The sequence below is a fragment of the Elephas maximus genome, chromosome 3 (genome assembly GCF_024166365.1).
Source record: "Elephas maximus indicus isolate mEleMax1 chromosome 3, mEleMax1 primary haplotype, whole genome shotgun sequence".
Lineage (NCBI taxonomy): Eukaryota > Metazoa > Chordata > Mammalia > Proboscidea > Elephantidae > Elephas > Elephas maximus.
The window spans coordinates 79,689,125-79,716,971 of NC_064821.1; the positions used below are offsets into that span (position 1 = coordinate 79,689,125).

At 49.5% G+C, this 27,847-nt stretch overlaps 1 long non-coding RNA gene across 4 annotated transcripts in view; it reads left to right on the forward strand.

Moving 5' to 3' along the window:
• The first annotated feature begins 15,404 nt into the window (after positions 1 to 15,404).
• The window catches only part of LOC126072925 (uncharacterized), a 72,326-nt gene continuing 59,883 nt past the window's right edge, over positions 15,405 to 27,847 (forward strand). For all 4 annotated transcript variants that reach the window (XR_007516606.1, XR_007516605.1, XR_007516608.1 and 1 more), the window contains exon 1: positions 15,405 to 15,590. This is a non-coding gene — a long non-coding RNA (uncharacterized LOC126072925). The remainder of the gene's footprint in view (positions 15,591 to 27,847) is intronic.

Genomic DNA, 27,847 nt, shown 5'->3' on the forward strand with positions numbered 1-27,847 from the left:
TCCTGGGTGGTGCAAACAGTCTGTGCTTGACTACTAACCTAAAGGTTGGTGGTTTGAACCCATCCAGTGCCACCTGGTAGGAAAGGCCTGGTGGTCTGCTTCTGTAAAGATTGCAGTCAAGAAAACCTCATGGAGCAGCTGTACTCTGTAACACAGGGTTGGAATTGACTCGACAGCAATGGGTATGGGGTTTGAAATGCGGCCATCTTTATGAGATGGCAGAAGAAACAGGATGAGTGAGTGGTCAGGGAGGCCGAGAGACGACTGGGGCGTGAAGTTCTCAGAATCTCAGACTGGGGTGCAGGTGGGGCGCATTTCTAGAGAAAGGTCAACCGTATCAAATGAGGCTAAGGCACTGAGACTGAGGAAGGGGCATAGGATTTGACAAATAGGAGTTTGTTGGTGACCTTGGAGAGGAAAGTTAGTTTCAGTGGAGGAGTAGGGCCATTCGTGGGAGTGTGTGGGAGTGAGGGAGAGTTTGTTGTGGCAGAAAAAAGGCTTATAGCTTGCAGGAGGCAGAATTGAGGGAAGGGCACTGAGCCTTGCTCAGGGATAGAAGTAACTGGCACATGTACCACCCTCCCCAGTCCCCACCCAGAGGAGACATCACTAATCATACTGCTGAGCCTGGATGAAGCCTCAGAATCTGTCTCCCAGTAGCCAGTCCAGGGAGCTGATACCAATCTCTCGGAGTTGGCTGGTGAGATGAATCTGTTTTCCACGCCCGGGCTTGAACACATATTTGAAGGATGATGAGAAGGGGCACAAGGAAGACGATCAGAGGCGCAGGAGAGAGGAGGCCTGGGGAAGCCAGGGCATCCCAGTGCAGGTGTGGACTATGGCCTTGGTCCTGGAGACTTCCAAGCCCAGAGCCCAGGATGAGTGAAGTGTTCTGCCTGCGAGTCCAAGGCAACTGGATCCAAGAAGAGGATTGTTCTTTGGGTGATTCTGTGGAAAAGCCGAATTGGGTGTGAATTACCAGTTGGCACACCGAAGTTTCGGGGCTCACTATGGCCCGCCATCTGGCTGTCCAGGGGAGGCATAGCAGGCACCTTTGAATTCTGTGGGAGACTATTGTCTGGAACACTGGCTGGGAGAGGGGGGGTCTCTCTGTGGGTTCCAACTCCATGGCCGAAGCGAGCAAGGAGCTGATGCTCAGTCGTGGCTTTTTGGGAGGATTCTTAAGGACAACACTTTGTGTGATCCAGCTGCCGTGCCGCCAGTATTTTTCTGGTTGCATCAGTGAGAGCATGGGGTCCCGGATATAGGAGCTAAAGGCTCTCCTGGGCTCTGAGTGGCCAGAGCTTGTTTGGAATAGTGGAGGAATGCAGACACACAGGCAGAGCTCACCTACAGAAGATAGCCAGGGTGGGGAGAGGCCCAGACATCGTGCCCATCTTAGTTCCCATAACAAAGTGCCGCAAACTGGGTCACTTCAAACCACGGAAGTTTATTCCCTCAGAGTTTTGGAGGCTAGAAGTAAAAAATCAGGTGTCAGCAGGGCATTCTCTGTCTGAAGGCTCTAGGGGTGAATCCTTCTTTGCGTCTTCCTAACTTCTGGTGACTGCTGGCAATCCTTGGCATTCCTTGACTTGCAAATTGTTGTTGTTGTTAGCCGGCACAGAGTTGGCTCTGACTGATGGCCACCCCATGCACAACACAACAAAACCTTTCCTGGTCTTATGCTAGCTGCATGATCGATTGCAGACTGGACTGTGTGATTCATAGGGTTTTCGTTGGCTGATTTTTGGAAGTAGATTGCCAGGTCTTTCTTCCTAGTTCGCCAAAGACTGAAATCTACACCGAAACCCGTTCAGCATCATAGCAACATGCAAGCCTTCACTGACAGATGGGCGGTGGCTGCACATGGAGCGCATCGGCCAGGAATCCAACCTGGGTCTCCGGCATGGAAGGGGAGAATTCCACCGCTGAACCCTATTGCCCTCTGACTTGTAGATACATCACTCCAATCTCTGTGTGTGTTGTCACATGGTGTTCTTCCTGTGTTTGTGTCCATATTTCCCTCTTCTTATAAGGATACCAGTCATACTGGATTATGGCCCACTCTAATCCTGTATGACCTCAATTATATCTGCAAGGATGCTATTTCTAAATAAGGCCACATCCCTAGGTACTCGGTATTAGGACTTGAATGTATCTTTTTTGGGGGCAAAATTCAATCCACAACAATGCCCAATCTAAGAGAAATGCTTGAAGGAGTTCAGGCCAAGGTGAGACTTTACTTTTAACTTGCTGCAACAGTGTTTCCTAAAACGTGCTCCCTAGACCCCTGCTTTCTTGAGGCTGTTCATTGAGAAGAGGGTTCTGTAAGCAAATACGTTCATGAAATATTGCACCCACAGCTGACTGCACACGAGCATAGTAAAAGCTCTGAGAAGTCCTGCAGTAAGGAAACATTTATGTTTAATAAGAATTTTTCCAAACTTATTTGGACTGCAGAAATATTTCAATTTAATACCAATTATCCTCCTGCAGGGCTAGAGGCTGACCTGGGGCAGAGGAAGCCACTTGTCCTGTGTGGCCCCAGGGGACAGTGTTAGGACCAAGAGGGACATGTTGCTACGAGACAGATTTTGGCTCAGTTTAAGTTTGCGACAACTTCTTAGAGATGTTTTAAACACGAAAGAGGCAGCAAAGGAATTCCAGTCCCTGGGGGCCTCAGGCAGGGTGCGGACTTGTCAAAGATGCTATAGAAGGGAGCGAGGTTCCAGGTGAGTGTCACCATGGATTTCTGCAGTTCTGTGAGCCCTGGGGGAGGCTGCCCAGAGGCAGTACTGCTCCCTTGGAGCTTGTAGCTGAGCTTGTATCCCTGGGTACTCAGCTCAAGAGTACTTGGGCTGCTTGAAATGAACAATCTGTGAAGGTGAGATGCGAACACATAAATATCCTTGTTAAGTCCCAAATACATATCCCAAACTTTACATAACAGGAGCAGCAGCTGGAGACGCCCACAGCCCTAATTGCTTTTCTGTACTAAGAGGAGGTCCTCTCTTGGAGTTCGGCCCCTCCCATTCATTTAGGTAATGACTAGAAGAAGCCAGCTGTGGCAGACTGGCGGGTGGGTACGTTTATAACATTACTTAATGGGGATGCCATGAGGGTGGGATGCCAAGGGGTGCTGCAACCTCTCTGCTGTCTGTGCTGGGAGCGGGGCCCGCAAGGAGGGTCGCATCCTGAGGACGGGAGGCTGATCTCTCAGCTTTGATCCTGATCCAATGGGCCAGCCTGAGCTGCCGGAACCCATCACCTCCCAGGGACTTGACAAGCACAATCCATAGCAGCAGGAAGGAGCCAGGGCCAGGTACAGGCATGGGGATGGGTGGAAGGAAATTACTCAGTTCAGCAGATTACTCAAGATGCCTTCTCTGAATCTCATGCTGGGCCTCGGCCATTGAGACCTGCCCTCAAATCGCACAGCCCAGGGAGGAAACAGCCATGGGCCAGAAAAACGCTGTGCTCAAAGGAAGCTTTCAGAGCTGGGGTGTCCAAAGGATGGAAAGACTGACTCTGTTTTGGGGGGAGGGTTCAGGGAAGGCTTCTTGAAATAAGAGATGGTAGGATTGGACCTTAGAGATGAGTATGGCCAGAGAGGGAAGTTACCTGTGAATTGGCGTTTTTCCTTCTGCACAGCTGGACCAAGGTCATTGTGGACTCCTAGGCCCCAGAGTGACACCTAGCTTGTCCCCTTGCTTCCTGGTCTCTAATAAGCACGCAGGGCTCATGAAGACCCTCTTGGGGTTTCTTTAAGGTGATATAGAACATGGGGCTCTCAGTTGGGGGCTGACCTGATTTTATTGGTGGTCAACCAGGGTGGGTTTGAGCTTCTTTTTGAAGGGGCTTAGGGCAGGGCTGCAGCCCAGGCTCTGCCTACCAGGCTTCCAGTGGGTGGCAAGTGAAACTTTTCTTCCTGGTTCTCTCCCAGCAGCCAGCGCCATTCCCCCAGCCCCAAGTGGCAGCTCCTTGGGCCGGAAACAATGTGCTTTCTCCATGCCTGGGAGTGGAAGTCAGCAGTTTGGCACCGTCTGGCTGGCAGCCTCCACCGGCTTCCTTTGGCACTTTATTGGCAAAGGCGGTGACATTTCTTTCAGTTGGGTGGGTGGAGCTGTTATGCAAACTCCCGCTCTCCTCATTCGCCAGATGAATATTCATGACTCAGGCAATCTGTACCAGCCAGACTTTCCTGAGGGCGGCAGCTTTTCTTCTCTTCCTCACTCTCTCTTTCTCCTTCTCTCTTTCCCAGCTCTTTGGAAAGCCGAACGCAGCTATATTTAATTTACAAATACAGAGCTATTTAGCTTGCCTTTTGAGATGCAGGCTTTGGGGAGGAGGCCCTGGGGAATGGGAACACTGGTTGAGACATTTGGTCCCATGGTCCTTGTGTCCAGGTTCCAGGTCCTGGGAAGCCTCGTGGGTCTGGGGCTCCCCTTGGAGTGTGGCATCTTGGTGCCCTCAAGCCTGAAGGAGCTCATGCTGCCCCATCCTACCCTGGCCTCTGAGGTCAACATGGAAACTCCAAGGCACCAATGCTTAGCTGCTTGATGTGTGGGCCAGGCCCCACCAATACATCATTGCTTCTCCCCTGTCCTCTCCTGTCTCTGAGGCCCATCCAGGCCCTGCTCCAAGCCCCAGGCCAAAGCCCAGAGGGCACCAGGCCTTCCTTAGTCCTGGCTTCCTAGGAAGCCAATTCCTTCTTGGGGTCCCTGGGGTTATGCAGGCTCCCTTTCTAGCTCGCTTTCTCTCTTCCCAAAGAGGCACCAGGAACTCTAGCAGAGGGGTTGGAATTTCTAGAATTTACCCAGAAATTTGGTCTTAGTGAGGGTGTGCTCCTGTGAGCATGTCTTGTGTGTGTGTGTATGTAAATATTTACGCACAGTTTAAGTGAGTCTGTATGCCTACATCTATGTTCAAGTGTTTGAGTGTGTGTCTGTATGTGTAAGGGCGTGAATGTGTATGTCGCAGGAAGTCTGGGAATGTTTGCATGTGCGAATGTGCCTCTTCAGATGAGTTGCACGTGTGTGTGCCTCTGTGGGTCTGGAGGTATTGTGTGTAAGGGTGCGTCTGGGGAACGAGACTTGTGTGTATGAGTGTGTATGTGTGTGTAAGTGAATTGTGAGTGTGTGTAAAAGTGTATGTGAACCTCTGAGTGTCTGGGGGAGAGAGAGACAGGTAGTTAGGTAGATAGATAGATATTTGGGGTGCATTTTCTCCTGACCCCCATTCCTTCCCAAACCATCTCCTCTCCACTGAGGTAGAGGGGGACATTTCCCCTTTGCAAGTGTTACTGATTCTATCCAAGGACGTGAACAGAAGGTTTTCCAGCACACAGCGTCCTGAAATTACTTTATATTCCCCCCCTCTTTGTTTCATCTAATCAAAATAGCACCGTTAGGCTCACCCATTCTCCCTGCCCACCACTCAGCTTCAGGGGAGGGAGGGAGGAGGGCGTCTTGTCTGACCCTCTTTGAGAGCACCTTGCAGCCCTGAGCCAAGGAGCTGTCTTCCCAGTCTCCTCATCCTCGGCCCATGCTTCAGTGGCAAGAGCCAGCTGCCTCCCTGCCTGCCAGCAACTGCCAAGCACTTCCAGAACCCACATCCAGGCCCAGCCTCATTTACAAATATGCAAATTTGCATCTTTTCTGGTATGCAAATGGAGACATGACAAATAGCTAATTAGGGTCAAAAGAAGTACTCTGAACCAATTAATTGTAGGGTGGATTCCTTTTTGTTGGGAGGAGGAGAGGCCTTCCGGCTCTTGGGGCATGGTAGGGGAGACCCCCACATCCCCAGGCTTGGCTGCCCCATACCCACATGCTCTGGCCTGGCTGGCTGCAGCCTTGGAAGTTCAAAGAGCACAGAAACAGGAGTCAGTGCTTGGGGACCAGTCCCACCTCTGACCCTTATTAGTTGTGTGACCCTGTAGTCACTTGGCCGAGCCTTAGACTCTTCCTCTAAGAGATTATGGTGCCTGTCTTGTCCTTAACCAGCCACCTCCATGTAATGAGACTCTTGGATATGAACAGCCTTTGAAAACTGTAGTCAAATTCCTCTGATAAGCACATCACTTGTACTTTTCTAAAGTACTTTCCGCCCTTGATCTCAATTAATCACCTCATCAACCCTCTGAAGTAGAGGGGCAGATTAGCAGTACGTTTCATCCTGAGTGCCAACTCTGCCCAATTGCTAATGGCTGCCTGGAGTGGTGTGTTGAGAAGGATTTTGAGAACAAGACTAGATTCACCAAAAAAGAGTGCTGTGATCAATTAGTGATGTCTGCTGTGGACACGTGATTGGCCTCCGGCTGCCCTCAAGCTACATATTTACTGACCATGGAAGATAAGGAATTTGGAGCAGGGGCCTGCATTCCAGGCTTGACTCTCACACTTAGTAACTGTCTGCTCCTTTGTGCGAGCCCTTCCTGAGCTTAGCTTCCCAGTTTAAAACAGGGAAAATAAGATGTGTGTCTTAGGGTTTTTATAAAGGTTAAACAAGGGAAGATAGCTAGGCAAATTCCCTTTGTCATCTGGGAGGTGCTGTGCCTGTTTAATTGACAAGTCAATAGGGGCAGGCATATTGTGCCATTTCAGAGGTGAGGTGCCTGAGGCCTGGAAAGGTAGATGACTTAGCAAGGAGGAAGCCAGCAACCTTGCCAGGCAGGCCTGCACGGCAGCTGGGGGTGCTCTTCTCTCTGCCACTATGGGATCCTGGCTCCCTCCCACCACCCCCGCACTGATGCCCCAAGCAGGCTGCAACAAGCCTGGCTGGCCTGACTCCACTTCTGGGTGTGAAATTTGGCTGAGTCAGCACCTGGAAGAATGGGGCAATTGCCATCCTGAAGCCTGGGGCCTGGGCCAGGGCCAATGAGCAGAGGAAGGGATGGTGGACAGGTCTGAGCACCAAGGAGCCTGCCAAAGCTAGGCAGCTAGCAGGAGTGGGGCAAGCGAAGACCTGGCTGGAGGATAGCCCACTTGGGGATGCTGAGAACGTGGGCCTGAGCTGAGAACAGGGGCCCAGCAGTGTGTGGGTCTGCCTGGCTCCTGGGAATGTCTGAGCATGCCATCCGGCGTCCCGGAGTGTGTCTTTGTGCGTGTGCTTTGTCTGAGGATCTGCATGGGTGCATGTGTTCCTATAAATGTGTGTGTAGACTGAGGCTTTGAACCGGTTGGTTCCAGTTTGCATCCCTGCTGAGAATTTGCATTTCCACCCCAGATGCACTGAATCATAATTTACATTTTAACAAGATCCCTGGGTGATTCTTACGTATGATAATTTTTAAAAATTTTATTGTGTTTTAGGTGAAAGTTTACAGTGCAAATTAGTTTTTCATTCGAAAATTTTGTACACAAATTGTTTTGTGACATTCGTTTCAATGCCCGCAATGGGTCATCTCTCTCCCCCTTTCCCTTTCCACCCTGGGTTCTCAGTGTCCGTTCACCCGGTGTTCCTGTCCCTTCCTGCCTTCTCGTCTTTGCTTTTGGGCAGGTGTTGTCCATTTGGTCTCATATACTTGCTTGAACCAAGAAGCATGTATGTATAATACATTTACATACATTATGTATAAGAAATTTTGAGAACTACTGCTCTCCTTGCGGTTCTCAGAATTGATCCCTAACCAGCTGCATTAGCATTGCCTGGGAACTTGTTAGAAATGCAAATTCTCAGCAGGGGTTCGAACCAGAGCGCAGAGGTTGGAAGCCCTGGTGTAGATGCATGTCCCTACAAGAACAGGTACTGTGTGCCTGTGTGTCAGTGTGTACCTGTGTGCCTGTGTGTCTGTGTGTACCTGTGTGCCTGTGTGTCAGTGTGTACCTGTGTGCCTGTGTGTACGTGTGTGTCTGTGTGTACCTGTGTATGTGTGCCTGCACGTCTGTGTATAGGTGAACTTGTTGCATGAGTACATCTGTCAGTATCCCTGTATGTGTCTGTACATTTCTACCTATATCTGTGATGCCCGTTCATACATACTTTTTTTTATTGTGGTAAATATGTATGTAACAAAACATATACCATTTCAACATTCTGTGACATTAATTATGTTTATCATATCGTCCAACCACCACCGTTATCCATTTCTAAATTTCCCCATCATCCTTGATAGAAGCTCAGTGTCCCCTAAACAGTGAGTTCCCCTTCCTCCCTTCCTCCTGCCCAGCCCTGGTAACCACTAATAAACTTTGGTCTCTATACACTGTATATACTTGAATAGATATAAAATAGCTATTCTAGATATTTTATATAAGTGGGATCAGACAGTATATGTCCTTTTATGACTGACATATTTCATTCAGCTTAATGTTTTCGAGGTTCATCCATGTGGTAGCATGGATCAGGACTTCATTTCTCTCCATGACTGAGTAACATTCCATTGTGTGTATGAATTAGTACATACTTCTCAATATCTGTGCAGGCGTCTCCATTTTGGTGTGTGTCTCACCACATCTGTCAGCATTTGTGGACAAGGGTTTATGCCTTTCTGTTGGTGTCTGTGCGCGTGTCACTGTACATCTATCAGCACGTGTTTTCTTTCCAGTGCCTCTGTGCCTCTCTATGTGTCATACACATCTGTAAATATGTGCCTGTACATGCATCAGTGAGCGTCTGTGTCGCTGTGCCCATGTTGGTGCACTTCTGGGTGTGTACATCCATCTGTGAGGATGTTGGTATTTACTTGGGGATGCAGGTGTGCCTGTAACCAGGTGAGCAGGGTAGACCCTTTCACATGGCTGCAGCAGCTCATTATCGTTTGGGTCTTTGCCTTGTGGCTGGGGCCTCCTGAATGCTCACGTTCCTTGGTTTCCTGGGTGATACCCCTGGCCAACTCAGGGCTTGGTCCCCCTGGAGAAGAACCTGTCTGCCCTTTGGAATTCTTTATTCCTTCTTCTCTCTTTCCTTATCTCTCCTTCTTTCCCTTTTCTATTCTTCCTTCCCATTCCCTTTCCTTCCTTCCTTGTTTTCTCTGCTTCCTTCTTTCCTCCCCTTCTAGCAACTAACTTGAAGAGACCTGGCCTTGGGCTGCTGAAGAGGTGACAGATGAAGCCTTAGAAGCCCCCTCTTCAGCCTAGAGAGAGGTTCCTCACTCCCACCCCCCATGTGGATTCAGCTCCAGAGCCACCCAGGCTCCTAAGGCTCTTTAATGTAGCTGTAGTTCATTCCCCACTGCATTTCCATAGCTGGCCCCTAGCAGTAGCTCAGAGGGAGAACCCATGACCTTTTCTCCTTCTGCTTTGAGAAGGCCCCTCCCACCATCCTACAGCGCTGGCGAAAGGTGGTCCCACTATCTACTGGGAGACCTGCTGGCTTGGAGAGTGGAGCACCTGTGCCTCAGCTCAACTGCTTGTCTGTTGTCAGCCCCTCCTGTCATCGCTGGACCTTTCCAAGGATTTGACGGAGGGTTGCTCTCCTTCCTGCCTATGTCCAGATTCCAGCCTCCCCGGGCTGCACTGCTAGATCAGCCACCTGGTCATTCCCAGGCAACTTTGCCCTGGGTGTCGTTCCTCTCATCTGCAGGCTGCATATGTCTCTTTTGGTCTAACTTGCTTAGAAAAAAAAAAAAAAGTTAGGGATGCTTTAAGGCAGGGACTGGGCGAGATTCATCCCTGTCTCCCCTGCCGTTGCCTAGCCCAGTCCTGGCCTATGGTTCGTGGTACCTGAGTGCTGAGGGATGCTTGAATGAAATAAGGGTGTCCTTTTTTTCTGGAAAGACACAGGCGCCCCAGCTCATAACTTGCAATTATCATGGGCCTCCCTCGCCTCTCCCTTCTAAGTGCAGTCTTCTCCCTCCACTGACAATTCTGGATGGAACTTAAAAGATTGATGATTAAAGTCTGGAAATGATGTAAAAGAATCGGTATATGAATAAATAAAAATACAAATGCTTAGGAATCATTTAAGCTTTAATACAAAGCATGTTAAAATGACATTTTACGGACAATTTTACGTCAAGTTCTCAGCTGGTGAAATGTTTTGACTTTGTTCCCTTTTCTTGGGGCCTAAAGCTGGACATTCGCCTCATTGAAATTGTGACCACGCAGGCAGTGAAGTGGAGTGTAAAGAACTTGGTCTTCAGGCTTGGATAAACCTGTGTTGAATCTCCCACTTACTGGCTGTGTAACTTTCCTGAACCTCAGTTTCTGTATATGCACAATGGGGATAAAGGACCTACTTCACAGAGGGGATGTGAGGATGAGAGAAAGTGGTGCGTGGGGCCAGGAGCAATGCCTGGTGTGTACCATTCCACCTTTAGAATATACCCAGAATCCAGCCGCTCCCCTCCACCTCCACCTCCACCTTCACCGCAGTGGGCTAAGCACCATCATCTCTTGCCCACCCTCCACCCCGTAACCCACCTCCCATTCATGGTCTAGTCTCTACATAGCACCCACAGTGATCCTGTTAACGCTTAGATCAGGTCACTCGTCTTCTCAAAACCTCCAATGGCTCCAATCTCACCTGACATAAGAGCCAAGGTCATCACAGTGGTCTCAAGGCCCCACATAACCATCCTCCCACTTATCACAGTCTCTGTTAAACATTCTTCACATCTCAGTTCTCTCTAACCACACTACCCTCCTGGCTGTTCCTCAAATATGTCAAGCACATTTCTCCCTCAGGACTTGTGTACATGCTGTGCCCTTTTTCTGGAAGCTCTTCCCCCAGATACCCTCATAGCTTATTCTACTACACCTTCTTCAGTTCTCTATTCAAGTGTTCTGTTCTCCATGAGGAGCACCCTGCTTATCCCGATTTATTTTTATTCATGACACTTATCACCATCTAGTATACCTTACTTTTTGCTTATTTATATTCTGTATTGCTTGTCTCTCCCCAAGAGAATGTAAGCTCCTTGAGGGCAGGGATTTTTGTCTTTGTTCCTACCATCTGGAGCAGTGCCTGGAAAGTAACTGATGCTCAATAAATTTTTGTTGAATGAATAAGCTGCTCGTCGTTTTGGAGGAACCAAAGCATGAGAGTGGCTGCCCACCAACTTGGGCAATCAAAGGTTATTGTCCTGAAGTAATAATTGGGATGTAGAGTTACTTCATTAGTGGGACAGTGGGGGCTGTCAGGAGGAATCATGCCCCATGATCCTCCTGCTTGGGGCAGCCAGCTCGGGGAGAAGCACCCATGTACTGATTCCTGACCCAGCCTGAGAGTTAACAGTATGTCCTTATGGGCCAGACAGGGGTCAGGGCCACCTGGTCCCTGGCATTCTTTCTCTTTTATCTCCCATACCATTACTGGTGGAGCAGTGGTTAAGAGATTATGCCGCTAACCAAAAGGTTGGCAGTTTAAATCCATCAGTCACTCCTTGGAGACCCTATGGGGCAGCTCTTCTCTGTCCTATAGGGTCACTGTGAGTTGGAATCGACTTGACTGCAATGTTTTTTTTTTTTTTTTCCACCGTGGTTGCAAGTGCATCCAAGGCCAAGATGGTCCCTCCGGGAGGATTGCACCCAGCCAGTCCTGGGCACCAGAACCTGGAATAAACTCAGATTAAGCTAGGTAGCCCAGGAGGTCCCTGGGTGGTGCAATGGTTTGCATTTGGCTACTAAAGGTTGGCAGTTTGAACCCACCTGGTGGCTCCATGAAAGAAAGGTCTGGCGATCTGCCGCTATAAAGATTACGCACATAGCCAGGAAAGCCCTATGGAACAGTTATACTCTGCAACACACGAGGTCGCCATGAGTTGGAATCAACTTGGGTAATTTTTTTTTCTTTAAATTGTACTTTAGGTGAAGGTTTACAGAACAAACTAGTTTCTCAACAAACAGTTTGTACACACATTGTTCCATGACATTGGTTAACAACGCCATGACATGTCAACAGTGTCCCTTTTCAACCCTGGATTCCCTATTACCAGCTGTCCTATTCCCTCCTGCCTTCCAGTCCCTGCCCCAGGGCTGGTGCATCCCTTTAGTCTTGTTTTGTTCCCATGGGCCTGTTCAATCTTTGGCTGAAGGGTACACCTCAGGAGTGACCTCGTTACTGAGCTGAAAGGGTGTCCGGGGGCCGTACTCTCAGAGTTTCCCCAGTCTCTGCCAGGCCAGCAAGTCTGATCTTTCTTTTTGAGTTAGAATTTTGTACATTTTTCTCCAGCTCTGTCTGGGACCCTCTATTGTGATCCCTGTCAGAGCAGTCAGTGGTGGTAGCCGGGCACCATCTTGTATTGGACTCAGTCTGGTGGAGGTCGTGGTAGATGTGGTCCATTAGTTGTTTTTGGTTTTTTGAAGATAGGGAGTCCAACTGGGTGCTGGAAAGTTGAGGGAGGGTTAGCTAGCAGAGGGGCATGGGATGGGCACGCCAGGCTGAGGGAACAGCTTGGACAAAGCCAAGAATGTAGGAAGGACTGGGTGTCTGGGAAAGGCCGGAGCATGCCTGCCTTACTTGGTGTGAACTCTTTGAAGCTAGGATTGGGTTGGATTCATCTTTGCCTGTCCCCTAGTTCTTAGATCAGTGTCGGCCTTCGGTAGGTACCATTGAAGTCTGCTGGGTGGCCTGATCAGTTCAGGTCCAGGAGTCTAGGAATCAGACTGTCTGCTCACGTCAGGGGCAAAGAAGAAATATGATGGCTGTCATGGATTGAATTGTGTTCCCCAAAAACCTCTGTCAACTTGGCTAGGCCGTGATTCCCAGTGTTGTGTGATCGTCCACCATTTTGTCATCTGATATGATTTTCCTATGTGTTGTAAAACTCTGCCTCTATGATGTTAATGAGGCAGGATTAAGGCAGTTATGTTAATGAGGTAGGACTCAATCTACAAGATTAAGTTGTGTCTTAAAAATCAATCTTTTTTGAGATATAAAAGAGAGACTCGAGAAGAGAGATGGGGCACCTTATACTACCAAGAAACAAGAGCCAGGAGAAGAACGTGTCCTTTGGACCCAGGGCCCCTGCGCTGAGAAGCTCCTCGACCGGGGAAGATTGATGACAAGGACCATCCCCAGAGCCAACAGAGAGAGGAAGCCTTCCTCTGGACCTGGCACCCTAAATTCGGACTTGTAGCCTCCTAAACTGTGAAAGAATAAATTTCACCTTGTTAAAGCCATCACTTGTGGTATTTCTGTTATAGCAGCACTAGATGACTAAGACAATGGCATAGGTCAGACCTCCGGAGCAGGTCTTGGAGAAGGGGGCGGGGGCAATGGTCTCAACCATCCTTCTTTTTTTCGTTGTGGTGAAAATACACATTAAAAAAATATGCTATCTCAACAATTTCTACATGTACCATCCCTACTTTTAAAGTAGTTTCCTCAAAGGTGGGGGTGGGGGCGTCCTCCAGAGCTGTGAGATACATCTAGGCCAGATGATGCCCTAAATCTGACATGCATGGCTAAAAGTGGCTCTTTCTGGATTCTAGAACAGAGCTCTTAATTTTTTAATACCGTAGACTTTAGCAATCTGGTGAAGCCTACGGACCCTTCTCAAATAATGCCTTTAAATGCATAAAATAATATGCACAGGTTTATAAAGGGAACTAATTATACTGAAATACAGTTCTGACCACGGGTCCTAGGTTAAAATGACCAGTTGTGCTTGTTGAAGACAAATATTCCACTCTCTGCAAATACATCATAAACCCAGGCTTCTCCCGTCTCACACTAGGGGTGGGAGGTGAGGGGTTGGGGGACAGGTGGTTGTGGATGTCTTCGCAGCGCTATCCTGGGCTGGATGCGGCAGGTGTGTTTCGTGATGCCCAGGGGGCAGCATGTGGAATGTTGGGAGGAAGCCACAGGGAGGCCGAGGGACAGACTTGGGAAGAAGTGAGCCCCCATTTCTAGAGATGGCAAGCTGGAGGCCTATCTGTTAGGGGTCCTGGGGTTCAGGTAGGGTGGGGGTGATTTCTACCTGGGTGGGAGAAGATTTTGATTGATTTAATCCTGTGCCCTTTTGGAGGTGGGTCTAGGAGGTATCCAGGGTTTTGAGATTGTTCTCCTTCGCCAAGCCCCTGGGCCATCCAAGCAACGCTGGGCATGAGCAAATGCCACTTTCTGAAGGCTTTTGCTTGCCAGGCTTGTGCAAGCAGGAATTTGTACCAGCTGGACCTCAACTTTGCCTCAGAACCAGTAGCTGGTCTCGGTCTTTTGAAAACACTGGGTTTCAGGCTGGGGAAACCGCTTGCTATTCTGAGTCTGTCCCCCAATACCTGGGCATGGGGGATGATAAACCGTACCACCCAGGCTCCCCCGGCCGTCTAGAGTTTCAGTTGGGAGCCTTGGGTGGGTCTCTCCTCCTTGCCTCTGTGGCATCCTCACTCTTCTGTGCAGCTTCAAGGCCCTCCAAACAGAGCTGAAGACAGCCTTTGGATGTGGAGGGGGAAACTGAGGCCAAGGGTGGGCCTTTGCCCAAGTCACACAGCCTCCGGGTGGCCGAGCTGGTTCTGGAAGCCTGGCAGCTGCCTTCCTCCTGCTGCTCAGTAGAACCGGCTGAGCAGGGAGACTGGTGGGAAGGCCGCCTTTGGGTCCCCTTTGACAAACACATCATGCTTCCCACCTAAACCACCTCTGTGGGTAGGGAGCTGGGGATCAGTCTATTAGCTTTCTCCTGCTGTCCCCCGAGGGCGCATTTGTCTGTTTTGCATTTTTTCCAGGCTGTAGTTAGACAACTCCGGGTCCTGGGGGGAGCGCTGCAAAGAGAAAATGTCAGGGCGACACGCCGCCAAGATAACATTAGCGAAATATCAAGTCCTTTATGATGTCAGGAGGGATTCCTTCCCGCTGCCGAAGCTGCCTAATGACATCATAAAATAGGCCTGCGGCAGCCACAAGCCCCCTGAGCCATCAATCAGGTCTGGGCAGGCCTGTCTGTGGAGGGCTCCAGCACTCGGGGTTGGGGGCGCAGGGCTTTAAACTCAAAGTAGGCCCTGACAGGGCAGCACTGTGTTGAGCTGAGGGGCTGGACACACCCACAGCTCCCAGGAAGTGTCATGCCCCTGGGCAGTGCGCTTGATGGCACCATCCTGAGGCTGTGTTGAGCAACAGGCCCCACACACCCCTGAGCTGGTCCCCCACTCCATGGGGCACTAATGCCTCCCAGGAGGCCTGCACCATGATGAGAGTGAGAGGAGGGGGCCTAAACCCAGACTTCCTGTTTGCTGAAGGCTGACCTGTCTCTCCAGGGACCCTGATACTGTCAGGGATGGATGGAACTGCTGAGCCACAGGCCCAGAGTCACACCATTACAGACAGATGGAGGAGGGCTTTGGACCCCTTTGCTCCGGCGTGTGATCCTGCAGGCTGTGGGTTTGCTTGTGTTTGTGTCCATGTCTCTATGGCATCTGGGCTATTCGCAGTATGTATACAAGTGGGCTGGTCCACGTCTGTGTTTGCCTGTGTGTGCATATCAGTCTTGGAGGAATTCTAGCTGGAATGCTCCTTAGAAGCTAGAACGTTGAGACTTCATCCTGCTTGTTTTGGACATGTCATCAGGAGGAAGCAATCACTGGAGAAGGGCATCATGCTTGGTAGAGGGTCAGCAAAGAGATGGACTGACACCGATGCAGCAACAACAGGCTCAAACACACCAACGATTGTGAGGATGGCACAGGACCAGGCAATGTTTCATTCTGTTGTAGGTAAGTTTCCTCTGAGTCGGAGCTGACTTGACGGCCCCTAACAACAACAACTGCACACATACCTGCATGCTTCACCTCTGTTTTCTGTGTTTGTGTGTGCCTGTGTCTGTCTGTCCTTATGCCTCTCTGCATGTCCATGTACTTGCACTTATGTGTATCAAAGTATCTGCAAATGAGGGCAGGGAGATGTGGAAGGGGATAAAGAGGACTGAAGAGAGAGGGGATCCCAGAGAGGTGGGTGGGGATGTGGGGTGTATATGTGTCAAGAGCTTGCCTCATCGCCCTAGTTGAGAACGTTGGGTGCATATTAGAAGCCCCTGGGGGAGATTTTAAAACTGTCCATGATCCAGTCTTACTCAGATCAATTAAATCAGAATCTCTGGAGACAGGGCCATGGTACTGGCATTTCCGAAAACTCCCCAGGGTTGAGAACCGGGGCTGTACTGAGCCTTGCTATTCCCCGGGTGGTAGGTGGACTAGCAGCATCGGCATCACCTGGTAGCATCTGAGAAATGCAGACTATTAGGCCTTACCCCAGACCTCCTGAGCCATGGTGTGCACTCCCCATCTCTGTAATCTGCACAGAACAGTCTCCCACGTAAGCTGTGCGTGGTTAGAGTTTGAGCTGGGTAGAGCAGTGCTTCTCAACCTTGAGCGCACTGCAGGATTCCCCTGGAGGAGCTGCAAACACGCAGCAATGCTTTAAGAAATCCTTGAGGGTGATTCTGCTGCTGAGTTTCTGATTCAGCAGGTCTAGGGTGGGGCCCAAGAATTTCCTTTTCTAATGAGTTTCCAAGTGATCCTGATGCGGCTGGTCCAGGGACAACACTTTGAGAATCACTGGGATAGCCATAGGATATTAAGGAGGCACATGGGAATATGAGGGAGTGGAGGGGTATGAGTGCTGGGGATATGAAGGTGGGGTCAAAAGGGAGAGAATGTCTCAGTCACCCAGGAAGATTCTGTCCTCCCAGAGTCTGGCCTGTCATCATCTTAGGACCTCGATTTCGCTGGCTTAGGGGCAAGACCAGGGATGGGGGGAAGGTTAGTAAAGAAAATAGAAAACATTAGCAAGTCCCCGGAGAGCAGCGGCATCTGTTCCCCCTTTCTGACCCCGAGGAATCCCACCTCATCATTCTGTTAAGAAAAAGGATCCAGGCCTGGACACTTCTCTGGTTGCTGAGAACTCCAGGCCAACGAACCAGGCTTTCCTGAGCTCATCAAAATGCCCCCCACCCCCACCTCAGAGAGAGGGCATCCTGGAAACCTGGGGTCCAGCACACAGTAGGTGCTCAATCATTAGGGCAACACTATCTGGTTTGGAAACCCTGGTGGTGTGGTGATTAAGAGCCATAGCTGCTAACCAAAAGGTTAGCAGTTGGAATCCAACAGGTGGTCCTTGGAAACCATATGGGGCAGTTCTACTCTGTCCTATAGGGTTGCTGTGAGTTGAAATCAACTTGATGGCAACAGTTTTTTTTTTTTTTTTTAAATATCGGGTTTAGGAGGCTTCGTGGCACAGTGGTTAACTCTTGGCTGCTAACCTAAAGGTTGGCAGTTTGAACCCACCAGGTTCTCCATGGGAGAAGATGTGGCAGTCACCTTCCATAAAGATTAAAAAAACCTCGGAAACTCTATTGGGCAGTTCTACTCTGTCCTGTAGGGTCACTATGAGTCAAAATCTGGTTTGCCTGGGACAGTGCTGGTTTATGAACCTTCCTTGCAATCTCAAAATTTGAATGATAAATTCTATGGTTCCCCTATTGAAAGTAAAGGAGCCCTGGTGGCGTACTGGTTAAAGCTCTTGGCTGCTAACCTAAAAAAGTTTGGTGGTTCGAGCCTACCAGCCTCTCCTCGAGAGAAAGATGTGGCAGTCTGCTTACACAGATTACAACCTTGGAAACCCTATGGGGCAGTTCTATTCTGTCCTATAGTGTTGCTATGAGTTGAAATTAACTTGATGGCAATGGGTTTGGATTTTTTATTTCTATTGATAATACTTGGAGCCCTGGTGGCGTAGTGGTTAAGAGGTATGGCTGCTAACCAATAGGACGGCAGTTCAAATCCACCAGGAACTCCTTGGAAACTCTGGGTGTGTCAGAATCGACTCGACCACAACGGGTTTGGTTTTTCTTTTTACTGATAGTGCTTATTGGAGTTGTGAAAGTTTGGTTGAGGTGGGGGTGAGGAGGCCAAGAGGGCGGGGTAGGGAGGTGGCGAAGTGTGTTGCCAAGGGAAAAGCCCTCTGAGAGCCTGCCCTTGAGTTTCCTCCCCCTTGTCTGGCTTCCTGGGTGGGGAGTGGAGGGAGGCCCTGGCAGGTCCTCCCTGGGACGTCTGGCTTTGGTACAGCGGTTAGACTGGTAGAGGTGGCGTGCAGGGAAGGAGACCTCTCTCCCATGGGGCAGCCAGCCTGACTGTCCGTCTAGTGGGGAGGCGGAAGGTGGGTGGGGTGGCAGTGGGAGCAGCAGACAGGCAGGCTGAGGCTCGGCGGCAGCCCCCGTCTTGCCTGGGCCCTGATCTGCAGTATCAGCACCTCTTTTGCCCCATTTCCACCAGGAACCTGAGGGCTGGGGAGGAGATAGCAATCAGTGGAATACCAGCGGCGTGAGGCAGCCATGACCTCACCCAGGGTGTGCCTGCTCTCTGAGCCCTGCCAGGCCGCCCTCCTGGCCTGCAGCTCCCAGACCCCCCCAGGCCGGGTTAGACAACAAGCTTCAGCCAGCCACGGCAGGGGCGTCCCTACACGCTGGGTCCCAGCCAGGGCTCGGGGTGGGAGCTGGGCACCTCTTCTGGAAGCAGCCCATAGCCTGCCTGGCAGGGAACACTGGTGGGCTCCAAGAGGACCCCAGAGCTTCCCTGGCTTCCCAGGGGCTGGAGCAGTAGAGGGAGCAGTAGGGAATTAGGCTGGAGTCAAAGAGAGCAGCAATTCAGGACTGAGATTGAGTGCTAGACCTGTGGCTCAGAAAGAAGGGAATTTGGTACAGCCAAGTGACCAAGGGAGCTTGGAACAGGAGGAATTATGGCCAGCAGCACAGGCCAGCTGCAGAATGCCTACTGTGTGCCACTCAGGCTACATGTGTTTTGGAGACAGATCAAAGGCAGAAAAGCCAGGAAGAGAGGTGGGAAGTATACTTGAGCCAAATATGTTAAAAACACCTCTTGATGGAACCTGGAGATTCACCCTGTGGGAAAATGACTGTACAATGCCAAGTGGCTGACTGTGAGTTGAAGAGGGGGGTTGTAGGAATTCTTAGACAAAGTGTGTAGGAGAAAATACTTCCACTGACTTTCTGCAAAAAGGAAGCTAAGCAGCAGCAGTGGGAACTGGTCCTGAGCCTTAGGTTAGGGCCTGATCTTGGACCCCTTCTATTGTCCTGCTCCAGCCTGTCACCCAGCTGTTCACACTCTGCCTGGGTGCACGCACAAGCCATTCCCACACATGCCCCCCCTATTCCACTCATGTCTACAGCCACACCCACTCCCACTCCCACCCACACTTGCACCGCCCCCCATATACATACCCACACCCACATTCACAGGCAGGCAAGCCTACCTCACCTGGGAGCTTTGCAAAGAGAATTCAGTTAATGCATCTTTGCATGATGAGCGAATGGGTCTACCTGTGAGCTGCTGGACTTTTCTGGCCATGCTCCTTGTCTGTGGGCCCAGAATCACACACTCAGCAGGGAATTGTGCCCAGCAGCATTTGTTCCAGGCCCTCCAGCGTGTCTCCTGGTGGCTGTTTTCCTGGCCGTGTGGATCCATGCTCTGCTGTCCAGCGTCCCCTTTCCTTCATGTGCTCATGGGACCCCTCGCGCTCTCTCAGTGAGTACCTTTCTTGGAGTCATTTATTCAGTTTAGCAAATGTTTTCTGGGCTTTGCATGTGCTGGGGTCTCTGCTGGGTGCTGGGGCACAGAGACAGAGACAAGAGGAGTAACTCACCACTTTCAAAGACTACCCAATGACTCCAAGGCTGGACAAGACCCTTTGGCTGATTTCTACTGTGTCTCGGAATTATACCCTTCCTGGACCCTTCTCCACCTGTTCACACTCCCACACCCACTCTTGCACTTACACTCACACACTCTTCTGTGCATGTGACAGCCACCCTCCTCCTCCTTGTCAGTCTCTTCTTCCCCTTAATTTTCCCTGTTCACACTGGCTTTGAGAGATGACAGTGCCTGGTTGCATCCTCTTGGTCCTACGGCCATGTCAGGAGTGCTGTGAAGAGGATCAGACCCCTCCTTGCATCTAGGAGAGGTGTCTCTCACACTCCCTCACTTCCTTTTCTGCCTCAGTGCTGGGAGAGGCAGAGCCTGGCTCAACCCCGGTGGATGGTGGGGTGGTGGGGGCTGTTCTTGCTGTATTCTGGGTGAGGGTCTTGATTTCTCCAAGGCCTGAATCATGGTGGGAAATGGAAACACATGTGTGTGCATGAGAGAGAGAGACAGAAAGAGAGAGAGAGAGAAAGAGAGAAACGAGTTAAAGACCGTCATCAAAAAACAAACAAACAAAAATACTAAAAAAAAAAAATCCCAAACCTGCTGCCTTCGAGTTAATTCCCACTCACGGCTACCCCATGTGTTACAGAGTAGAAATGCTCCATAGGGTTTTCTTGGCTGTAGTCCTTATGGACACCACTGGTATGTCAGTTTGTCACACTCTGGTGGCTTGTGTATTGCTGTGATGCTGGAAGCTATGCCATCGGTATTTCAAATGACAGCAGGGTCACCCACAGTGGACAGGTTTTAGTGGAGCTTCCAGATTAAGAAAGACTGGGAGGAAGGACCTGGCAATCTACTTCTGAAAAAACTGGCCAGTGAAAACCCTATGAATAGCAGTGGAACATTGTCTGATATGGCGCCAGAAGATGAGCCCCTCAGGTTGGAAGGCACTCAAAATACGACTGGGGAAGAGCTGCCTCCTCGCAGTAGAGTCGACCTTAATTACGTGGATTGAGTCAAGGTTTTGGGACCTTCATTTACTGATGTGGCGTGACTCAAAATGAGAAGAAACAGCTGTAAACATAATTAGAATGTGGAATGCACGAAGTATAAATCTAGGAAAATTGTAAATTGTCAAAAATGAAATGGAACACTTGAAGATTGATATCCTAGGCATTAGTGAGCTGAAATTGACTGGTATTGCCCATTTTGAATCAGACGATCATATGGCCTGCTACGATTTTTACCAACTTCTACAGTCTGAAATCGATCAAACATGCAATCAAGAACCACTGATAATTACTGGTGATTGGAATTCAAAAGTTGGAAACAAAGAAGAAGGGTCAGTACTTGGAAAATATGGCCTCAGTTATAGAAATGATGCCGGAGATTACATAATAGAATTTTGCAAGAAATAACCTTTTTTCAACAACATAAATTCCCACTATACACATGGACATTGCCGGATGGAATATACAGGAATGAAATCGACTACATCTGTGGAAACAGCTGATGGAGAAGCTCAATATTATCAGTCAGAACAAGGCCAGGGGCCGACTGGGGAACAGATCATCAATTGCTCATATGCAAGTTCAAGCTGAAAAAAAAAAAAAATTAAAGCAAGTTCGTGAGAGCCAAAGTATGACCTTGAGTATATCCCACCTTAATTTAGAGATGATCTCAGCAATAGATTTCATACATTGAACACCAATGAATGAAGACTGGATGAGTTGTGGGATGAAATGAAGGACCTCATATATGAAGAAAGCAAAAGGTCATTAAAAAGACAGGAAAGGAAGAAAAGACCAAAATGGATGTCAGAAAAGACTCTGAAGTTTGCTTTTGAAAGTAGAGTAGTTAAAGTGAAAGGAAGAAATGATAAAGTAAAAGAGCTGAACGGAAGATGTCGAAGGGTGACCCTAGAAGACAAACTATAGTGTTATAATAAAACGTGCAAATATTTGGAGTTAGAAAACCAAAAGGGAAGAACATGCTCGGCATTTCTCAAGCTGAAAGAATTGAAGAAAGAATTCAAGCTTCCAGTTGCAGTATTGAAGGATTCTATGGACAAAATATTAAATGATGCAGGAAACATCAAAAGAAGGTGGAAGGAATAGAGAGTCACTGTACCAAAAAGAGTTGGTCGACGTTCAGAAATTCAAGCCAGCTTCAGAAGAGGAAGTGGAACAAGGGATATCATTGCTGGTATCAGATAGATCTTGGCTGAAAGCCGAGAATACCAGAAAGATGTTTACCTGTGTTTTCTTGATTATGCAAAGGCATTCAACTGTGTGGATCATAACAAATTATGGATATCAGTGTGAAGAATTCTAGAACACTTAATTGTGCTCGTGAGGACCCTGTACATAGACCAAGAGGCAGTCATTCGAACAGAACAAGGTGATACTGTGTGTTTTAAAACCAGGAAAGGTGTATGTAAGGATTGTATCCTTTCTCCATACTTATTCAATCTGTATGCTGAGCAAATAATCTGAGAAGCTAGACCGTATGAAGAAGAATGTGGCATAAGGATTGGAGAAAGTCTCATTAACAACCTGCGATACGCAGATGACACAACCTTGCTTGCCAAAAGTGAAGAGGACTTGACGGACTTACTAATGAAGATCAAAGACTACAGCCTTCAATATGGATTACACCTCAGCAAAAAGAAAATAAAAATTCTCACAAGAGGACCAATAAACAACATCATGATAAATGGAGAAAATATTGAAATTGTCAAGGATTTCATTTTACTTGGATCCACAACCAACGTCCTTGGCAACAGCAGTCAATAAAATCAAATGCCTTATTACATTGGATAAATCTGCTACAAAAGACCTCTTTAAAATGTTAAAAAGCAAAGATGTCACTTTCAGGATCAAGGTACGCCTGACCCAAGCCGAGGTATTTTCTATCGCCTTATGTGCATGAGAAAGTTGGACAATGAATAAGGAAGACTGAAGAATTGATGCCTTTGAGTTACGGTGCTGGCGAAGACTGTTGAATATACCGCCGACTACCAGAAGAAGGAACAAATCTGTCTTAGAAGTACTGCCAGAATGCTCCTTAGAAGGGAGGATGGAGAGACTCGTCTCACATACTTTGGGCATGTTGTCAGGAGGGACTAGTCTCTAGAGAAGGACATCATGCTTGGTGAAGTAGAGTGTCAGTGATAAAAGGAGGAAGACCTTCAAAGAGACGGATTGACACAATGGCTGCAACAATGCGCTGAAATATAGCAATGATTGTGAGGATGTTGCAGGACCAGGCAGTGTTTTGTTCTGTTGTACGTAGGGTCACTGTGGGTCTGAACCGACTCGATGGCACCTCACAACAACAGTCCTTATGGAAGCATATTGCTTACACGGCTCTGCTGGGGCAGATTTGAACCGCCAACCTTTAGGTTAGTAGTCGAGGACAAGCCGTTTGCACAACTCATGGACATCCTACTTATACAGAGAGGGACTAGGAAAAGGTCACAGACACTGAGAAAAAAATTAGGAACAAACAGACCAACAGACAAAGAGATTCTGATCTGTCGTCATTCACTTCTAAAAACTCATCCTCTTTTCTGAAGGATGGGTCTATCTTTGGTGTGTGCTGAGATAACACACATATTAGAAAGCCCTCGAGCAGAAGTCAGAAGGCAACCTGGTGGTGGTGTTCTGGACTCCCTGCTGGCCTTGGCACGCCATCCTCTGTGAAAGGTAGGAAGCGCCCTCCAGGAGGAGATTGTGGGTATCTTTTGGTGGCAGTGATGTTCCTTGAGGGCACTCCAGCCCAGGATTCTCCTGTCTTCCCCTGACTTGCTGTAATCTTGATGCTGCTCAGCCCAAGCCTTCAGGGAGCTTCATTGGAGATCAGAAATCAGCTTTGAGGGAAATTTTGAAAATTTCCAGGAGCCTCCAGCCCCACCTCTTGTGGGCAGTCTTTGGGCTTTTATCAGATGCTGGATTCTGAGTCTTCCTTTTTAGTCCCTGGGGCTAGCTGGGACCCTAAGTGTCTGTTCCTCTTGTCCCTTTGAGGCTGCCTGGGTTGGGGGTGGGAGCAGAGGCACAGATAAAGAACTGGACCTCTCTTCCTTCCCAGCCAACTACCAGGAAGCTCTGGGCAGGTTCTAATCTGATGCAACCCGCTCTGCAGGCCTCCTCGGGCCCCTCCGCTTTGCCCTGGGCCTGGGGGCTCCCCCCAGCTCTGGCCCAGGCTGAGGAGCCCTGACGAGAATCGTGAGCAGTCTCACAGATTCAACAAGGGATCATGGCAAGAGCATGTCCCTTTTTGTCCTCATAGTGCACACCCACCCTGGGACAGAGGGGCCTTGGCAGCCTCTAGCCTGGTTATCTGATTTGAGGGCTGATGGGGTTTCTAATGGAAAACAATATGGTAATTTCAGAATGTTCCTGATTAGATGAAAATGATATTGCATCAAAGTTACTTCCTTAATTTATTCAGAAAATAACAAGAGAGAATTCTCTACTAAGGTCCTTAATTAAACCAGATCTTCCACGTTGAAGGCAAAGCAGAGACTGAGCGCCAGGTGCGGGAACAAAGGCTGCCCCTGGCCAGGTCTCCATGGGGCTGCCCTCGGGCTGTAGGGCCAGGCAGGCTTTTACCCAGACGGGCTGCCCGCTCTGCCTGCAGGGAGAGTTGGCAGAAGAGGGCATGGGATGAGGCGCCTTCCGCTGCACGAAACAGCGGGGCAGCCATCCCAGCACCATCCCAGTCCCTCCTTGTCTTCTCCAAATTTGCACTGCTGGGTCCTCACGATCCAAATCCACAGGAAATCGGCAAGCAGGGGTGGCAGAGCTGGGAGCCCAGAGCACCTGCAAGACACAGAGTGGCCAGGGGTGGGCACGGAAGATGTCGGGAGGTCCAGCTATGATCTGCCTTGGGATTAGCTGGGGAAAGGTGGCATGTCCAAAAAGGCTTACCTGAAGATCACTTAATCTCAGAGAAACGTTGTTGTTAGGTGCCGTCCAGCTGATTCTGATTCATAGTGACCCTGGAGGACAGAGTAGAACTGCCCCATACGGTTTTCCTGGCTGTAATCTTTACGGTTCTGTGGAGCGTTTGGTGGGTTTTAAACTGCCGACCCTTCGGTTAGCAGCCGAGTGCTTAACCATTGTTAAGGCTGCTCCGAGAGGAAAACCTGTGTAAGAGAACGAACAAAGGATGGTGAAGCATTGGAGATTAGCAATGGTGGGTAGCAAGCTGTGGCTACTCTTAGGCCTGAAGGAGCAAGGGAAGGAGGGACAGAGAGGGGCACTCGACAGGAGCTGTGGCCGTGAAAGAACACAACCACCGCCAGAACCCCAGTGAGTCAGGGAGCATGTCCTCACCTCTTTCTTTTCTTGCTATCTTATCTCCTGCTCTGGAGTCCTTGTGTGGTGCAAACAGGTAAGCACTCGACTACTAACTGAAAGGTTGGTGGTTTGAACCCACACAGATGCAGTCTGAAATAAAAGCCTGGCAATCTGCTTCCAAAAGGCCTTAGCCACAAAAACCCCCCAGAGCGCATGCAGCTCGACTTTGCATACATGGTTGCCATGAGTCAGAGTCAACTTCATGGCAATTTTTTTTTTTTTAAATCTCCTGCTGGTGCCACACATTAGCTGGGTTTGACTGGAAGCCAGAGGATGGGGAGCCGGTGTTGCACTCCATAGGGCAGGGGAGAGAATGGACGGGGGGTGGGGGTGGGGTGGGGAGAGCAAATGGAGAATGGCAGACACAGCCCCCAAGGTGGTGGCGAATAATTCTTTCATCTGTTTGAAGATTCTCTAGCACATTTTTAAGAAATTTCTCTAGCATGTTCTCACTCATTTTCCCTGTCACTCCTCACAACACCCCTGGGTATGGATTTTTGTCTCCAAGAGGAAATAGGCTCAGAGAGGTCAAGTGATGTTCCAGAAATCACACAGTATGGAGGTGATGGGTTTGAACTCAGTTCTGCCTCACTCCAAATCCTTCCCCCCACCCCCTTTCCCTGAAATAGATGCATAACAAAGGTTCCTGGTGAGAAAGGACCCTGATCAGAAGCTTCTGTGAGGCTATGAGGGCAGTCCTGCCTACATCTCAGGAAGGCAGATCTGAGTGCCCTCAGCACTGTGCAGTGCAGAGCACAACAAACTCACCAGGAAACAAATATTTCTAATTCCAGTGGGAACTCCTGCCTCCGAGTCTGGTGTGGAGGGCTGGCTGGAACCTGCTGGAGGGGGAGCTGAAAACGAGGCACCTTCCTGAGTTAGAGTCATTTTGGAAGGAACCCCCCACCCTCCTAGGGGCTGTCCCCACTTGCTCATGGAGTGCTTGCTGGCTACTGTGCACCAGCCTCACACACCCTCCCTACAAGCACTGGCACCTACCCACTGAGCAGGGCAACTTGGGCCAAGTACTAGTGTGGGGATAAGATGCGCTGCATCCTGTAGGGTACAGGGAGGAGCCTGGGTGGGTCTCTTGGGGAACTCTCAAGGGTTGAGTTCTGGTGTGGCAAAGAAGTAGAGAGTTGGAGACGAAGACCCTGAGGTGGGCCAGAGAGTGCAGGAAGGGTCTGAGGGTGGGCAGGCTGGGGTGTGAGTGTGTGGGTACTTGTGTATGCATGTATGCATGTGTGCATATGTGTCAGTATGTGCACAAGAGTATATGTGTGGCTGTGTGCATCTCAGTATATGTATCTGGGCATATATGTGTGTGTTAGGTCATCAGAGAGGGCTTCTCAAAGGAAATGGGGCTTGGATGGGCCATGTAAGGTGGTGACAACCATAGCTAACACTTACATAATACTGTGTGCCCAACCTGTTCCAAGCTCTTTATTTTAATCTTCAGAACCAACTAAAGAGGTAGGTACTCTTATTATTCCATTTTACAGATGGGGAAACCTAGGCACAGAGAATAATGTGCTAGGATTTGGGCCTAGGCCCAAATCTTGACCACCATAACCTTAGCCAAGGTTAACCACAAACTGTAACCACTGGAGACATCTTGGACTTGGTCTCTGACTCAGGCATGGAGCCTCTAGATCACTATCGGGATGCTCTATCTCAGCCTCATGCCCTTTGCTCCCAGCAGGTCTTTTTCTGGGATGTGAAGCAGATCCCACAAAGCCCAGGTATCAGGCTCTTAATCACTGCACCACCAGGGCTCCAAACATCAGGCAGGTGGTCCTAACTGGGCCAAGGCCCATCCCATTGCCATTGAGTCGATTTTGACTCATAGTGACCCTGTAGGACAGAGCAGAATTGCCCCCATAGGGTTCCCAAGGCTGTAATCTGCAGAAACAGACTGCTACATCTTTCTTTCACAGAGCAGCTGGTGGTTCAAACTGCCGACCTTTCAGTTAGCGGCCAAACGCGTAACCACTGCACCACCAGTGCTCCTGAGCCAAGGCAGGGAGGTGTGAAAGGAGCTTGGGTATGGGAAGGGTCATTCCTTCTGCATGTTTGGTATATGGGGTGCATGGGAGTGAGGTGGAGAGGGAGGGCTGGCTTGTGAAGAGTCTTGCAGGCCAGGCTAAGTCATGGGACCCCAACCTATAGCATAGGTGGTGGGAGCCTTCGATAAGGGTATTATGCAGGATAGGGGCATGATCACCTTAGAAGGCTTACTCTGGCTGCAGTATGGAGAGGGAAAGGTTGGAGGGAGGTTGGTGAGCAGGCTGGTGTGTGAGCGTGTGAGTGCTTGTGTGTGCACACACATATGTACACGCATGCAAGTATGTTCACATGGGTATATGCGTGGCCGTGTGCATTTGAGTATGTAAATCTGGGCACATACGTGTGTGTTAGGTCATCAGAGGGCTACTCAAAGGAAATGGGACTTGAATGGACCATGTAAGGTGATAATAACAGCTAAGAAGAACCCAGGCCAAAGGTGATAAGGCCTGGGCTGGAGTGGGGATGGTGGAGGTGAGGGGATACTATTTGGCTCTAGAAGCCTCAGTATTTGGTGACAGACTGGATACTGGGTGGAGAGTGAGGGAAGGGGTGATTGAGGATGACTCCTAGGTTTCTGGCCTGGGCACCTGGGTGGATGGGGAAAGTGGGTGGAGGAGAAGCTCCTGCCACACCCAGGGGTCCCTCAGGAGGGCAGGCAAGCCTGTAGCCCTGGTGGCCAACACAGGACTGTCTAGTGGTACCCATGAGAAGTGGCCAGGACATTGCCTGGCTCTGGAGAGACTTGGATTTGCCCTGGACGCTGTCCTGATGGGCACCAGGGGCTGGGCAGGCAGAAGATCAGAATCATGGCCGCCTGGACAAACCAGGAAATGAAGGCAATATCAATTTCTCGTTGAATATTTTTTATTTTCTTTAGGCTTT